General features: G+C 44.7%; 1 protein-coding gene across 6 annotated transcripts in view; it reads right to left on the reverse strand.

The window, feature by feature from the left end:
- FOXN3 (forkhead box N3) overlaps window positions 1-4701 on the reverse strand; it is a 172570-nt gene extending 167869 nt beyond the window's left edge. For all 6 annotated transcript variants that reach the window (XM_015630891.1, XM_015630890.1, XM_015630889.1 and 3 more), the window contains exon 1: window positions 4581-4701. The gene's annotated coding sequence lies outside the window, so the exon portion shown is untranslated. The remainder of the gene's footprint in view (window positions 1-4580) is intronic.
- Window positions 4702-10669: the final 5968 nt, after the last annotated feature.

The raw sequence follows: 10669 nt of genomic DNA on the forward strand, positions 1-10669 counted from the left end.
TTAAAGCTCATCTCCTTTGAACTCTGATCATCTACAGTTTTGGGGAGGTGGGAGCATACCATAGAATAGCTCTCCTTTGCTTCAATTATCTCCATACTCCCTTTTTCCATATAGTCCCAGGCAGCAAAGATTTTTGTTGGGCTGAAGGTGACTTAGCAAAGAAGGAGATAGCCCCTTCACACACCACATTGCCCCTGCCAGGCTCTCAAGCAAATCTACCTATGAATTTTCCCCATTCACACCATGGAGATGAAATGGGATCATACAGTCTATCATCAGTGTTGCAGAGCCCTCACTTTGTCAGTGAGTCTGCCAAAAATTCCAGTTATCTCTTCCCAAATGCACCAGGCAATGATTTCTGCAGACTTCAGGTTTCACTACACTTTAAAATAAAAGAGATTGAAAACACGAGGATGCCTAGAAACAAGAGGTCTTTTCCATTGGTGGTTGCTCTGCAACCTGAGGCAGCAGGCAGAGATCCACCATAATTATATCCCGTTGGCAAAGTCATTGAAGTAAAATGCAGCTGGGTGAAAATCACTCTCCCTCTTGTACCTCACCGTGCTCACAAGGAACAGGCTTCCCACGCACAACCATATGTCATGTTTTGCCAGCACAGCCAGGTAGCTGACGGGTATCCTAGTGGCCAGAACATAACCAGCCAAATCTGGTACTCAAATCAGAAATCTTTTTCCTTGATTAGAAGACACAGGCTCTGATGCATTTTGACTCAGATTAACTGGCATTAACTGGCTCCAGAAACAAAGTTGGACTGGAAAGGGGCTCAGTTAAAATTGCAGCGACATTACCAGGAATCTGCAGAAGGGCCCCAGAAGAGTTCTGGATCGAAAGCAGACAGTGCAAACCTGCAGTCAACTGACACTGGGGAGGACCAGCCCAACTGGCCCTACAACATTCATGATGGGATGAAATACTACCCAAGGCTCCAGAGTGGTTACACAGCCTGCCCCAGCCTCTGTAGACACTTTCCTGGAAAGATATAAGAATAGGGCTTGAAGCAGAATTCGACCCCAGGCAGGAATATCCCCCTTCCAGGCTTTTCCCATAAATAGGCAGTGGGGGGGCAGAAGGGAATGAACTTTAAATGGTTTTGCAAGAGGAGCCCAGATGAAAGCAAATCATCTACAACTGAGAAAATCCAATCTACTTAACTGTCCTGCACAGAACTAATTTTGCCTGGTGCAGCTGTGACCTTCACAAACATCAGGTCAGCAGCCTTACTATCGGCATATGAAGGTAGAAGATAGTCGTCCCCGAGCAGGCCTCCCAAATGTCAGAGAGAAAAGAGCTCTTTTATAAAGCACAGTCTCTGGATCAAGAGGCATATTACAGAAAGATTACACTGCAAATCTAATCCCCTATCCCTAATGCTCAACAATCTGATACATGAACCCGCCTTTCATCAAAGAGCTGGTGATTGCAGTATTGGGCAATTTGAGCTATGGGTAGGCAATGGGGCTGCCAGCTGTGTCAGCCAGCTCAGGCACAGGTGGAAGGTCACACCAGCTCCTCCTGGTAAGGAGTCCTTACACACACCTTCATCCAGGTACACATTGCAGCACATCTGGTCAATGAGTTTTAAAAGGGGTCTTAACATTTTCCACAGTGCTGGTACAAACCACCTCCTGATCATCTTGTCTCCAGTTATTTGCAGAATGCCCACCAAATCTGACCGCTTTCAGTCTTTAATGTTCAAACTGACTATGGACAACCTCGTTCACTCCTCCCAGATAGGGCAACAGAGCACAGGCCAGAAAGAGTCATATTTGTTAACCCTTTCTACCCAAAAGGCAGGCACACAGAAAAGGTAGCTGTGCAGGTCCCACCTGCAGAAGGCAGAGGTCCTGGTCAAGGGAGCCAAGTGACTTGTAGCAGTATATGTTGGCCAGTCAGTGCTGTCCAAGTGAGGATGCATTTCTAACACATGTTACTGGTGTCACCCCTCGCCTTCCAATAGGCACCATGTAGGTCTAGGTGGTAAAGCTGTAAGGTTTGTACTTCTAAGCTCAAGCACCAGAAGAAAAATTATCTTTCTCTCATAATCTTAAATCAGGAATAAGCTCAAAACAAGGCAATACAGAAACATTGCTTTGAAATCAGAATCAGGCACGTTAGCTACAAGAAGTTCCTTTAAAGTACTCAGAGGACATGGTCTTAAAAAATGTTTAATGGCCATGTCTTCCCTGTAGGAGTGATCTCAGAGTGCACAGAAACTGCCTGTGTCACAGACCAATGGTTTTCAACAAGTGAAAACATTGCTATATACTGTAAACCTCATTTAAGTATCTACAAATAGTAATGGGAGGAGTAAACTTCTTGTCAGGAGGTGTAAGTTTGCTATATGAGGAACCCTCATCACCAGTAAAATTTTATAAATAAAGTGGTCTGCAGCAGAAAGAGGTGTAAAACCACTGCTGGAGATTTCTCTGTAATTGGCCATGGGACAAAGATTGACATATACCTCTGCAGCTGAAAAATTCTTTAGGATGTTTATAAAATAATTTGGCCAAAGAGAGAAACATGCCAAAAAAGTTTCATCTTATTTTATTCATTCAGTTCCTGTCACTTTAAAAGAAATAACAAGAGTTGATCCCATGCTCCACACCTGCACAGCACATGTAAGCACAGTGCTCACCACCAGCACTTCTAGGATAGCAGTGACCTTTTTTGTTATCACAACTCATTCTTATCACACCATTTGTTACCATATGCTCTTTTTTCAGGAGCCTGCACTCCTGCTCTCTGAACATGAATCCCAGACTGTCATTCTGAGAGAGAGGGGCACTTCCATGTCATGGATCTCCTGGCTTTGCTGAGAGATGCCTGTTAATGGATGGCTGGAGGTGAAAGCTGAATGGATTAAAACTAGCACTAATTCACCAGTGGAACAAACTACTACAGGAAGCACTGATATACACCTTGTCACCTCTAACATGTCAGGATCCAAATGCAGACAACATTTAATAAAAGACCAGTTACTGGGTGTACTTGTCATCTGTATTATATAGGGTGTGATGCTCCCTAGCACTATGAGAGCTTCTCCACTTCATATCTGGGGCTCTGGGACTCCTTGTCCACATACCCAGCAGACTGACTGCAGCGCTAGTTTTATGATATATGAGAGATGCGAACCATTTTGGACTTTTTCCAAATCAGGAAACTTTTTTTTCCTCTAGCAATCTCCAGTCTGGAATTCCTCTGCTTCTGTCGGAGGAGTTCTTGGTGACTCACGTGTGGATTGGGAGCTTTCTCAGCCCACAGCTGAAGGCAAGGGCGTTAAATATTTAATAAAGAGACAGCTTTTCTCCCAAATGTTTTGGATAAATAGCTGCTAAAAGAAACCAAAATACAAAAGGGTTTTAGCTGCTGGAATAAAAATATCTTTTTCCCTTCCCAACAACCACCGAGCTGCCCTCACCTGGGTTTTCTCCCTGGTGCTCACAGCTGTCCCCAGCTTCCACCACTGGCCCATGCCTGCACTCAGGAGGGAACCACACTTCAGCCAACCTCCTGCAGCCTTACCCATCCTGCAGCTAGGCTCAGCTTCAGTTACTTAAACTACAGTGAGGAGGAATAGTAAAAGTAGCAGAAGTTTCAACTGTAGTCTAAAAGCTGCTGTGGCCTTACAAGTGTGGTGCTCCTGGCTGGGCCCTGATGGTGCTAACAGTTGTTAAGCAGCAGATATGGTAAGAGTGGCAGGGTGTTCAAGTAGTTTTACCCTATAACTGTTACCACATAGCAAGCACGGGAGACATGCACCCTCACTTGTCTGACTGTTTTTTAATAACAGGAAAGCAGTGAACATTCAAGAATTTCTACTTTTTAATGTCCAATTAAATATCAGTATTAAGGAAGTAACTGGACCTTCTTAGGTCCATGGTTTCCAACACCTAATTATCTGCTAACTTTATTCCATATGACTATTATGTGATTACATCCTTTATTTCCTTTCCATAATTACCACCTAGTTAAAATACTCCAAGTTGGAATGCAAAAAAAGAAAATGAAAGAAAGGATCAAATTCTTGGACTGTGAATTATAAACTTGGTTTGGTATCTGCCTACAGACATAGCAGGATGAAATCCTTATTTAAGCATCAAACAGGATTTATTTAGGCATTCTGTTATCTCTGTTGAAGTATCAAAACAGCACATACCATTGTGCTGCTAAACCCTATCAGAGTTCCTGCCATATAGGGTGATAAGAGGTATAGACATTGGGTCAGGATTTGGCCACCGCTCAGCTGAGAGAGAAATGTGCTTTCTCTGTGGCTGTCCTCTTGTTAAATCCTCTGCTTTCAACTTGAGGGTACACACAACCAACCTCAGTGTTATGTGTAGCAGCTGATGATCTCCAGGACCCTAGACTTTTAGTAAAAAGTCCTGAAGGTGGTTTGCACCAAGTATCCATAGCACCAACTTTTCCTCACCAGGTCATTTGCTGGGAATGTGCAAACTGATTAATTTCAACTTGTGCAGCCATGAGCAAGGACTTGTCAGTAGGGGAACCCTGGGCTTCAGGCTGCACTGTCACCTGAAACGTGCTGCTATAAAGGTTACCTCTGGCATTTATCATCCGCAGGGTGAGAGGCAGGACTCATCTGCTTTGGTGAACCTTCTTCCGAGCCAGTGGCACGGCATGGATGCAATCAGCGTGTCCTGCATTGTTCCAAAGCTGTCAACATCTGTCAGGAATAGTAAATTTTACTTTATCTTGTTTCAGTGGAATGAGTTTCCATAAAAAACTATGTAAATAATGCTAAGAATAATAAAGAAAATTCATATACAGCATGTCAGGAATTAGCCACAGTTCTTACAGAGACTGGACAAGCACCACAGTACCACACTGCTACCAGCTGCAGCCCAGCTCTGCCATCCATGGAAGGAGGGTGAATTCTAGAAGGTGGTTGCATGGCTTTACTGGGAAAACTGCAGGACAGGATCCATAAATACAATAATAATACTTCCTACTGGAACTCACGTTTTCTGAAAGACCGAAACTACGTGCCTACTCAAACCAAAAGAAAAAAAAAAAAAAAAAAAAGGCAAAATATAAAGAAACCAACTTATAAGCTTGTTAGTAATACAAACCAAACAAAGGAATAAAGCCTAACTCAGAAACATCAAGTAGAGGTCAATGTCTGCCTTTCACTGTACCTCATATAAATACACAGTCCTTTCTACCCGCTTCAATGAAGGCTTCAAACAAATCAAGCTCTTTGAGATATTTCACTAGACTAAAATCACAAATTCTGATTTTGCTTATGCCTTGTTTCTGCTGCCTACAGTCCCCCCATCTTGTTTAAGTACAGCATGTATCTGCAAACAGAATGGCAGCAGCCTTTCTTGCCCCATGGTGAGCACCAGCACTGAGTGGGTCAGCAAAGATGGTCAGCAGCTCGTAAAAAGAGAGACGGGCTCTTGCCCATCAGTAACCAGCAGACAGTAGCTAAATACCTGCAGTTATAATCATGGGAACAGCTAACATGCCACATACATGTGCAACACCTTGTATCTGAGGATCTGTATGTATGAATGGTTCACCTTTCTATAACCCCTCCAAAGACAGAAATAACAACATTTCCCCTCCCTTCCCCTCCCTGCCAAATCTCTAAGTTTTGCCCACTTGACTCAGAGAAGGAGACTTTGCTTGCACTATCTTCAAATATTAATAGTGAACTGCCAAGGCACATTTCTTACTGTGATGCACTTTTATAGCTCTGAGTAATTCCCACTGGCATTAATGAGAATAGCTTATATAAATCTCTTTGCCTCATCCCATAATCACAACCATGGCTTTAAAGAGGGCGATACGCAATTTCTGTGCCTCTCCACTACAGGACAGAGCAGTTCCCATTTTCAGGTTCTCTGAACAGCACAGGTTAGTCAGGCTACAGCAGTCAAACACCAAGTTAGGGCATCACCCCATACCTGTACCTCTCATGGAGCTCAACTACAATCACTTCCCTAAGGAAAGTATTTTCCTTGCCTGGATGTAGAACATTGTCTGAGCCATTCTGAACAGGTGGTTCTGCTTTGAGAATTTAAATTCCTGCTGGAAGGAAGAGCACAAAAATGCTTATTTTTGTTTACAGTAAGATCTCATTATAGTTAACATTATCATAATTTCGTGGCCCCTTTTCCCTGCCAGCAGAGTTTAGACGGTTTTTTTGGTGAAGGAAAATCTTCCATCTCACAGTGACTACCTTAACTCAAAGTATTCATCTGAGGGAAATTCAAAGAGAGGAGACAGCATTTGGTCCCAGCAGGTGAATTCCCAGGTCCTGGGACCTTGTGGGAGAAGTTGGCTCCTTCCCCACCCACAGAACTTCCTCAAACCACCCTAGGAAGCCTTTTTGAGGGTAAATTTTCCCAGTACCATTGGGATGCTGCAGCTTTGCATTGCCAAGCAGATATGCCTGTCTAATTCTGAAACAACTCTATTCTTGCAGTGCAACAATGCCAGCTCATCCAAGCCCAGTTAAACCCCCTAAGAATGATTCACAGCAAACTGAACCATATTTGCTTTCAGTTCATTATCACACTCACAACTGGTAATTCTGGAAATTTTATTTTCTGAGTTCAGCAGCAGGCTACAGGCTGTACACCTCTTGCTACTGTACATGCCTGAGAGAGATGCCTTTCTCTTTTCTTTGTCCCCCTCCCTGTTCTACCTCCTTAGAGGGGAATTAAGGCAGCAGAGAACTGTAAAAGCTCTGACAGTATCCACACCACAAAATCCTAAGTAACACACGAACCAGAGGAAAAGCTGTCTTTAACCTGCTGGACCAGTCCCAGGATAAATGTTTGCTCTAGGCAAGGACAAGACAAGTAGGTTCTTTAGTATTTTTTGTTTAATATCCTTTTAACGTGAGCCTGGACTGGTGCACAAATGAGCACAACTGCTCAAATGAGTCATACTTCTTTTTTAGGGCCTTGTTCTGGCAAAACTCCCACTGAGCTCAGCAGGGGTTTGGCAGAGTGGGAAATGAGGAGCAGCCCAGGACCCAGATCTGTGGGATGGGTACATGAACACAGGGCAGCATTTGATTAAATACATCCAAGTTCTAAAACCTGTGAATATCTGTAATCTTCACAAATGGCAAAACAATACAATTTAAACCAAAATGCTGAGAGACAAGACAAAAACAGTGCTGAGATGCCAGATTGCATCGTTATCAGTTCTTAAAGCTCATGGTACCTTAAGTGCATTTAAAGGATCATAACTATTACAGCCCAATTACCACTGGAACCCCAGAGCAGGTGCACTCATCTAAACCAAAGCCTCAGAGAAAGCAATTCAAACTGAAATTGCTACAGGATTTTCGAAGTGTGAAAGGGACTTGTTGAGAGTAATTAAAGGCTCCAGGATGTAAAATAAAAAGGACATATCCTATCCAGACACACGGGAAAGAAAGCACCAGCTCCAGATAGTGATGGCAGGAGCTGAGCTCCCCAGCAACTGAGTGGGCACCCAAAGAGGGCCAGGGCAGCCGGGCCAGTGGGGTAAACAGGGGAATCTGTCTGCATGGACCCTGCTTGATACCATGTCATTATCACAAAGCAATTAATATGACAGTTACTGGCTAATGTGCATGCTATCTCCAGGTAAACATGGTCTCCACCATAGGATGGCATGGCCAAGGAAAGACCTCAGCAAGCAAAGGAGGGTGGTAGCTTGTATGGAGATCACAGACAGAAATTTAGGGTAAGACACTGGTGCTATCAGCTGATAGCACCAGGAGGTTTGGGGAATGCAGAAACCAGCAGCAGAACAAAACATACAGCAATGCTGAGTCACACACTAAACTGGAGTCAAATAAAACCCAAACAACACCCCCCCAAGTACAGACAGAAAATTGACTATAACAAAGGAAGGAAATAGAAAGGAGCAGGGTTCCCAGGATGTGCTGCAGATTCAGGTGGGATCCCTGAGTCCATCCTGGGACATGTTCCTGGTGGCAGATAAAGATGAGAAACACAGGATTGCTAATTAGGTTATGATATTTCAAATCTTTCTTCTGTTAAAGAAGTACTGTTGTGGAATGGTCTCAGACTCTGGCTACCTCTGAAGGGAAAAAAAGCCATGCAAGTCAGAAGTCTAGGAGTTCCAAGGCTATTCTGAGGAGACTGTGCTTGAATTCCAGGGTGCAGCCAGCAGGGAAGAACTGCAAGGAGCAGAGGAGCAGCAAGGTGGTATCCAGGTGCCCAGGACTCTGGGGCATTGCATACCAAATGTTCTCTGCTTTGGGTCACACCACAGAAACTAAATTCTGGGAGGGGCCTTGGTCCCCTCCCCTGCCCTGGGAGCACAGCTAGGAAAGCAAGCCAAGGAAAACAGGCAAAACCAGCATTTCACATATTTCCCCCCTTTTCAAGAGCCTATGTGACATGCTGTCTTGGGATTTTCACAGTCCACGATGATGCCTGGGCACTCCAGCTTAATCCTAAAAGTCAAAAATAAATTTAAACATTGGAATAAATAAATAGCAATGCTACCCTGCAGAGGGTATTAAAGCATTAATTTCAACAGACAGATGGCATGGAGGGAGAAGGGCTATGTACAGAAGAGTGGAACCAGGAGCTGGAAGTGAATTCTTGACCCTGGCATTCCTATACAGTTAAGTATCTCCCCCTCTCATTAAAAATTAATTTAAAAAAACCAAAAAAAAAAACAAAACAAAATACCACACATACACACAAAAACCAAACCAACACCAAAACTCCAAGAAAAAAAAAAAAAAAAAAACACACCAAAAACAAACTGCACAACCCACCAAAAAACCCCCAAAACATAAAAATACAAACAAACAAATAAGCCCACAAAAAAGCCCCAAACCAAAACCCACCACACACCTTCCATTTGTAGCAGTAACAAGGCCAGGAAAGTGGTACCCGAGGTTTGGCACTGATAAAGGAGATCTCTCAGAGGAGGTGCTGCATTGGTACACTGTTTCCTGCTGTCCAAATCCAAAAGCTCCTGCTGTGCTTTGCCAGCCCCACATCCCTGGCGGTGCCACGCTCCAGGATGGAATGCCAGGGCCCAAGGCACTAAGCAGGAAAGGGGCAGCACACCCAGCATCATCTCTTTCTCACACAGATCAGTTCAGTTCATGTGCCAACTATCTGGGCAATACACAGCAACAAGGAAAAATTATGGGCACATGCCTAGATCTCTGACTGCCATAAACTTGTAATTTTATTGCAGTAATAAGTCATAAAAGTGATCTGCTTGCAGCTATTCCATTTCATTGTGGCATGATCCCATCAGATCTCAAAATGCAAAGGAGACAGCACAGGACACAAGCAGGAGGCGTGTGTCCTGCCTCCAGTGCTCAGCCCCCGTGCCAGCCGCAATCCTGCACCCCAAAATCAGGTCAGGGGGATGGCGTGCATGAAGGTGCACTGCCCCACTGAGGCCCTCTGCCCAAGGCAGCTGTCCCATACCCTGGCTGCCATACCACAGGTCCTGCCACCCCCTCCAAAGGCACTGCTTTTCCCTGGTCTCCCATGTCTCCTCCTCGCCCTGCAGCCCCTTGCCCCGGGGAAGACAGGGCAGTGCTCATGCCAGCCTGGGACCTGCGGGGAGTCAAAAACCAGTTTTGCCAACACTGCTGAAATAACTGGATTTATCTGTGGGCATATGGCAGTATCTTCAGGGAGAGAGGAAGCCACTGCTGGCCTTCTTGCCAAATTCCTAGTATTTCTGGAGTATTTACATGTTGTGCATCTCAGGTTTCTCTTCTCCCTCTGGCTGCTTGCTGTGGCAGGATGACGCAGCCTGGCTGGGGGGGGCAAAGACATCCAGCCCACAGCCCTTGCCATGCTAACTACAGACAGCCAGTTTCAGCTATCTCAACCTACAACAGTTTTCTCCCAGATTTAAGCGGAATAGCAAACAAAAAATTACCCTCTTTTAATGTATCCATAAACACCACAGCCTCCCCCTTGAGACCACAATAGAGTCCAAGGAGAGTTTAGGAGAGAGAGAGCCCACCACAGAAGAGTTTCTCAACCCTGTTCAGACATGGCTCTGAAGAACTGTGAAGGACACAAGCACAAAAGCATAGATAAGTACTTTCAGCATAGGATAGATGCTTTCCAAGAGGTGCCAGCTTCACTTTTTAAGTGAGCAGGAAAAATCTACTAGCCAAATGACCTCTGGTGTTGGATTCTCCCTGCTTCCACTAAAAAAATGTACCACCTTTGCCCTCAGAAAGGAGGCAGAAAAAACCCACAAGACAGAGTCGACAAACTCACTGATTGTCTGCACACAGAGGCTGGGGAACCAGAAGAGTTTTCTAACAGACCCTAACTTCAATATGGGCTTCACCAGAAGAAGGATTTGCCCAGCCCTGCCATGTGGTGGCTCATGCCCCAGCAGGAAGCGGCTGTGCACAGCCCAAAGGCAGCCTAAAGGAGCTGCACAGCTGACAACAGCCAGGAGGAAGGCTCACCTTCAGCAACACAGCCCTTGGCTTCCTTTGAGGTGACATTCACACAGAGATTGCTTATACTGTAAAATTATTCTTCCCTCACACCTTGCAGCCCTGTGTTGAAACACAAACATTGAAAATAACACTCTGAAATGCTCTAAACCTCAAGAGAGGCACAAGCAGCCTTTGGCATCATCAGATGAAGAACCATGA

This window comes from Parus major, chromosome 5 (genome assembly GCF_001522545.3).
Source record: "Parus major isolate Abel chromosome 5, Parus_major1.1, whole genome shotgun sequence".
Lineage (NCBI taxonomy): Eukaryota > Metazoa > Chordata > Aves > Passeriformes > Paridae > Parus > Parus major.